Genomic DNA, 5984 nt, shown 5'->3' with positions numbered 1-5984 from the left:
GGGAAATTGTCTAATTGTCTAATTTTCTTTAAAAATAATAGGAAACAAAAAAAGGGCATTTCACAGTGAAGAAAATCTTCAGGCAGGGGAAAAAAAGATTTGTTCGGCAGAGTGTCAGGGTAGCTTGAAAGAAAAATCCAGGGCCTGTTTGCTGCTACTTCAGAAGTGTGTTGGGCATTTAATCTTAGTTGCCCTGTCTGCAAATAGAAGATGATAATGCCCTTTTTGCAGTGTTGTACAGTCTCTAGAAGTTTCACAATGGAAGAAAGAAGTGTTTCATAGGGTATTTAAAATTGCCTGTTGGACCTCATGTTTTTAAAATAAAAGTTTAGACTACACATCCTGGAGGAGATGGGTCTCTAGGGCAGTGTAGACAATGTTAAGCAGGGTGGTTATTTGTTTGGCTTTTCAGTTAACAGACTGATTTTTGGTATCCTCTCTGGAACATGCAGGTCTCTGGAGCCTGATAGAAATGAGGTTTGCTGGGAATAAAAGAGGCTTCTTTAGGAGATCCTTTCACCATCAGAATTCTGTCATCCTCACAAAAACTTGAAATTAGTATGGCCCATATCTTAGTATTTCAGCTACTAAACTTTCAGCAACATTTTGTCTGGCTAACATCTTAAATGCCATGGCTTTCCCATTAGATAAGCAGGCTGATTTCGTTACTATTTCTTGACAGAACAAGATTAAAAAAAAAAAAAAAAGGACTTGTGAATCTCCTGTACAGTATTTTGGTGACAGAAACAGAACTGTTGTTGTATGGCTGTACATATTTTATGATACAGAAAAGGAAATTAACAGGAAATTAGTGGAATCTGTAGAAAACCTATGTAAATATAAAATACAACAAGCCAATGGCATCTCCATAGTTTATTCTGGCAGTACTAATCATGTTTATTCTGACAACAGGCAAGGAGTGTGCCTAGGGTGGTGTCTCCTGACCCCTGCCCCATGCTGCCAGCCTTTAGCTCTGCTCTCGTGTGGCTGTTGTCACCACAGAGCTTGCAATGGGACTGTGCAGATTTGTCCTCTGGCATATCCTATACCTTGACCCTGACTGTAGCTCCGTGCTCTAGCAGTCAGTCTTAAAATGTGTTCTGGCCTGGAGCAAGGGCCCAAGTTTATAAGGCTAGAGATATAAGAAGCCCCATAGTTTGACTCCTGTCTGAAACTTTCAGCATTTATGGAAGGAAAGGCAATTAACAAAGCAGACACAGAATTAGGATGTTTTATCATAATATCAAAAGTAAGAATGCAACATTTTTCTGTTTAGGTTATCAGTGAAGCGACAACAGTGTCTGTTACCTGCAATTTTGCCAGTGGTAAGTGCCAGCTAAGAGCTGAAGCACAGGTATATGAAATGCTTGTTGTTTATCACTGACATGCTCACAAGGTGCCACTAAATGTACCATGCTCTACTATAATAGAAGAAACCATAATTACTGGATGATAAAAATGGATGTGTTATAATTGTTGGTGAATTAAAGACTCAAAAAGAGATTAACCTTTGATAACAATTTGTAATCTGTCTTTAATTAAATCCAGAGTGATTTAAATAAATAGGAGCATCTTTAGGGCTTATGTTTTAATTGTGAAAATGACTAATTTGTGCATGTCGTTATTTCAAGTTGCTTTAACTGCATTACTTGCATAAGTTCAAGAAGTAGAATTTCATTCCATCTGGTGATTATTTACTTTCATTAATCATATAGTCAAAAAACATAGAATTAAAAATAATTAATAAAAACCTGGTTGAACCTAATAGACAAATTTAGGTGACTATATATGGTCATATGGAACCTGAATATTTTGACACACTTCAAGAAATGAATAGAGAAAACAGACAAGGAGCTACAAATCCTGTGATTTCCTCAAAAAGCCTATTTTTCCTACTATTTCAACAGGTTTATCTATCAAGAGTAGATATGTATATAAACTGCTTTTGGAGATATTTTTATTTTTTTTTAATAAATGTGTTATATGGGCTACTGAGATGGAAGCTTTTTCCTCTCACTGCACTGTGAACCTCTAACCCAAGTTAAATACACAAGAAGACCTAGTATGTTAATTTAAGGATCAAAAACATGTTTCCAATTGGTTATATTTGGTCTGTCAGTAAAACACTTTTGCGCTTAAGGAGATGTGTGACTCACCTGAGGACGAGGCATGCTAAATCATTTACAGGTTGGGTACTTTCCAAATCATGAGTGCTATCATTCTGATACCCTTAAAAACCACTAAGTTGACTTGCAGACCATTACCCTCTAGCAGGAAATTACTCAGAAGCCTCACTAGATCAGCAGCAAGCCTGCAAGTGCACTTCTCTACAGTGGGACATGACCACCCTGTCTCCTGTCTTAGACATGAAAGCCGTATGATAAATAATAATAACAATAACAAAACCAATAACAGTAAAAAATATCTAATATCTAATGAATAAAAAGTCTTAATAATTTGGTATCTATGTAATATACTGAAATTCAGAATTATTAATGCTGGCAAAAAGTAGCAGACTGCACCCAACAAAATGATTTTTGCTGTATTGTTACAGATGTTCCAACTATGCAAACAACAGGTTGCAATGCTATATTTTTAAAACTCCAGTGGTATGAGAATGTGCACATGTGCACAGCAGATCACTGGTTATTGCAGTAAAGGCAGTCTCTGCTTCTGCTATATATTTTCCCAACTGATATGCTCTTTTTTTTTTTTTTTGAGGTTGTCATATGGTATAACACTTTTACTAGTTGACTCCTCCCACTTTTTTTCAAACCACATCCTGATTTTTGGCCTCAGAAACTAAACATATGCACAACTTACAGAACAACACATGATATTGTTTCTGTATAACATCATACCAGCTGGGATATAAATTCTTACAGACAATTTTATGTGAATGAAAAATACCTACATTAAGACATTTTCCATAGTTGTGCAATACATACTACAGTAGAGCATATGGTTTAGAGTCAGAGATCCTCACTCAGAATTATAACAAAAGTCTCAAGTCAGGTCACAGATCTTCAGACAATGTAATTTTGAATAGGTCATCCTAATTTATTTCTATTTTATTTCTTTCTACTTCTCTTCTGTTTTGGATTTCTGAAATCCAAACTCAGCTAGTTTGTGGGCATGTTTAAGACATTTAAATTTTATCCATTTTATTCATTTGGTATCAAGTCAAATAAAATTATTATTTTACTAAGGAATAGGTAATTTATGATGAAATTTTAACTTGTATCATGATTTGAAGATATGCCAATAGGTATGATTCCTCATTTTTGGGCAATATATTTCATACTTATTTTCATTAGTAAAAAACTATTTTTTTTCTGATTTTTCAGTGTTGTTTATGTATGTATGTATGTATGTATTTATTTATTTATTCATTTATTTGGGGCAATGGTGGAAGTGGTTGTCTGGTTGTTACATTCCAACTCAGGATAAAGAATCTGCATGTGAGGCCTTTTTCCCATGATCTATAAACTTTAACAAGTCATTCTCAGCCCTCCTTTTTGATAATCAAAGACACTGAGTTTATGCTTTCACAGCAAATAATTTTCTTCTGCTCTCAAATTAATTTTAAATGAAATTTTGTGAAGTCTCAATTTTTTTCCCACCATTATCATTAAAATATGGACAACAGATATGTGGGAATTATTCCAACAATTGCATCAGGATCCAAGGATTACAGTCTGTTCACACAGCTTCATGGTGGGAGCTCATGTTGGGCTGCTGATCCACTATGGCCCCTAAATCCTTGTAGAGTCAAGGCACTCCATGTCACTGTACCCCATTTTGGGGGGGGGCGGAGGGGTGAAATACATTTGTATTATGTTTAACTACGCATTCATGTCTCCTAAGATGCTAATTTCTTGCAATGGATCTAGCTGATAAAAAGATCTCCTCTTGCTTGGTTCCATAACAATGTACTCACCAATGAATCTTTCTGTCACCCTCAGATCCTTAGCATGGTAATTTTTACTCACACCTCTGGGTCACTGCTGGGAATACTGAATAGCACTGGGCCTAGTAAAGGTGCCTGCTGGATACTATTAGAAACAATTAAATATTAATTTTCTTTTTAATGTATCTTTTGATGATCTGCTAGCCAGCTCTTGATTGAAATTGTGTACATTGATGCTACATAGCAGGCCTTTTATTTTCTTAATAAAATTATCTTTCAGCATTTACAAACTTTTATTATGCATTTATCGATCAAACAAAAAGAAGAAAAGCATCCAATGGGCAGGTGAAAAAAATGTGTTTGCCCCACATCAGACAAAACACTCAGGATTAATATTCTTCAATTTTCTCTGCACATGTAACTTCATTTCAAAACATTTCATATATAAATAATACTGTTCATCTTTCAGAACTAGAAGGATTCTGACTCGCCTGACATATCTATCTCAAAATGTTTAAGGGCTTTCTGAAATCATTGAAACCACCTCTGAGAAGCTTACAGGACTGATGCCAGACACTGGTGCATGCACTTTTCTCAGTTGTATTGAAGATGTTTTGCCAACAGTTTGTGTCTCAGATTATGCTTTATAATTTGCAACAAAACCAAAATTAATAAAATTAAATAAATATTCTTAACTAATTCTCAATCCACCTTTTGGCAGACATACCTCGTTTTCATTTCTTTCTGTAAAAGCAGCAACACTGTATCTATTATGGTGACAGAGGTACATCCAGAATCCTCCAAAAATTTAGTATTGTCATAGCTTTCCTCCTTCTCACCCCTCAGTATTTAATGTTAATGTGCCTGAAAGGTGTTTTCATTTTTCCAAGTAAAGAAAAAGAAGGGAGTAAACTTTAAAATGAGTCAACTAATTTAAAATGTCTCCCTTTCTTCCTTTGGACCCTTCTGTCTTCCAGAAGAATATTCTGGTGAAATTTATTAGAAATTTCCAAGCAGTTTATTCTTTTTAAAGCAAATCTAAAGCTTTTGGATTTACTGGACTTTTCTGTCTTTGTGTAAGTTGAATATCACAGCTAATAGCACATGTAATAATTACATGTCATTTTCTTCATCCTTTTTGTGCACTGCCAATCTGCAAAGGTGTCTCATTTCACACATCATTTGTGACGTCCTCTGGTAATGCCACATATTTTGGGGAATAGCTGGTGAATGTAGTCATAAATCTCCATTTTGAGATGTGTAGTTCCAGATTCTGGACCCAATTCTGTAATTACTCAAAGCACAGAGTTCTTGGTGAAGTCAATGGCCCAACAAGACTATGCTCAGATCCCAAGAGAAGGAGTACAGGTAGCTACACTAAAGTTCAGGACTGTAGGATTTCCCAGTCCTTCAGCCAGGCTGCAGTGGCCACAGCCCAGTGTAGGAAAGAGGGTCCCCTGATTGTCTGCAGCTAGGGACCCATGGGGTCACTGCAACCGGAGGGAATTGGGGCTGCTGTGATACTCTGGACAGTCTGCCCACATCATGGAGAGAAAGCAAGCTATTCTCATGGTCCTATTCCACTCAAGAAAGCCACTACAAAGGAACACTGCTAATTCCTACTGAGGCAAAGCAACCACAATTCAACAGTGATCCAGACCTGACAGAGACAGCTTGTGAAATTGAAAAACAGGAATAAACCAAAAAGTACTATATGTGTCTGAGAAATCTTATCAAGCCTGGCAGAGATACTTATTGCTCACTGATGACTGAGAATCTCATTTTGCTCAGGGAGTAGTTGTGAGTTACTAATGGAGCAAAAATGTGGGGTGAGCAAAGAATGACAGTCTATGGCTGATTACTCTGATGTCATGCTTTGGGAAAAGCAGCCAGAAATGTGCAACTCATTCTGCTTTAGAATCAAAGGCACCTAATTACAATCTCATTTTGTTAAAACACAGTGCTAATGACTTGCTTGTGCAGTAGCTGGATAGCATATCAACTGCCATATAAGCTAAGTTTTTCCATTTTAACAATCCCAGTTATGGTATTTGACTGCCTGTGCTTTAACATT

The sequence above is a fragment of the Passer domesticus genome, chromosome 1 (genome assembly GCF_036417665.1).
Source record: "Passer domesticus isolate bPasDom1 chromosome 1, bPasDom1.hap1, whole genome shotgun sequence".
Classification (NCBI taxonomy): domain Eukaryota; kingdom Metazoa; phylum Chordata; class Aves; order Passeriformes; family Passeridae; genus Passer; species Passer domesticus.
The sequence above is the reverse complement of the archived record's forward strand: the minus strand, read 5'-3'. Positions refer to the sequence as shown.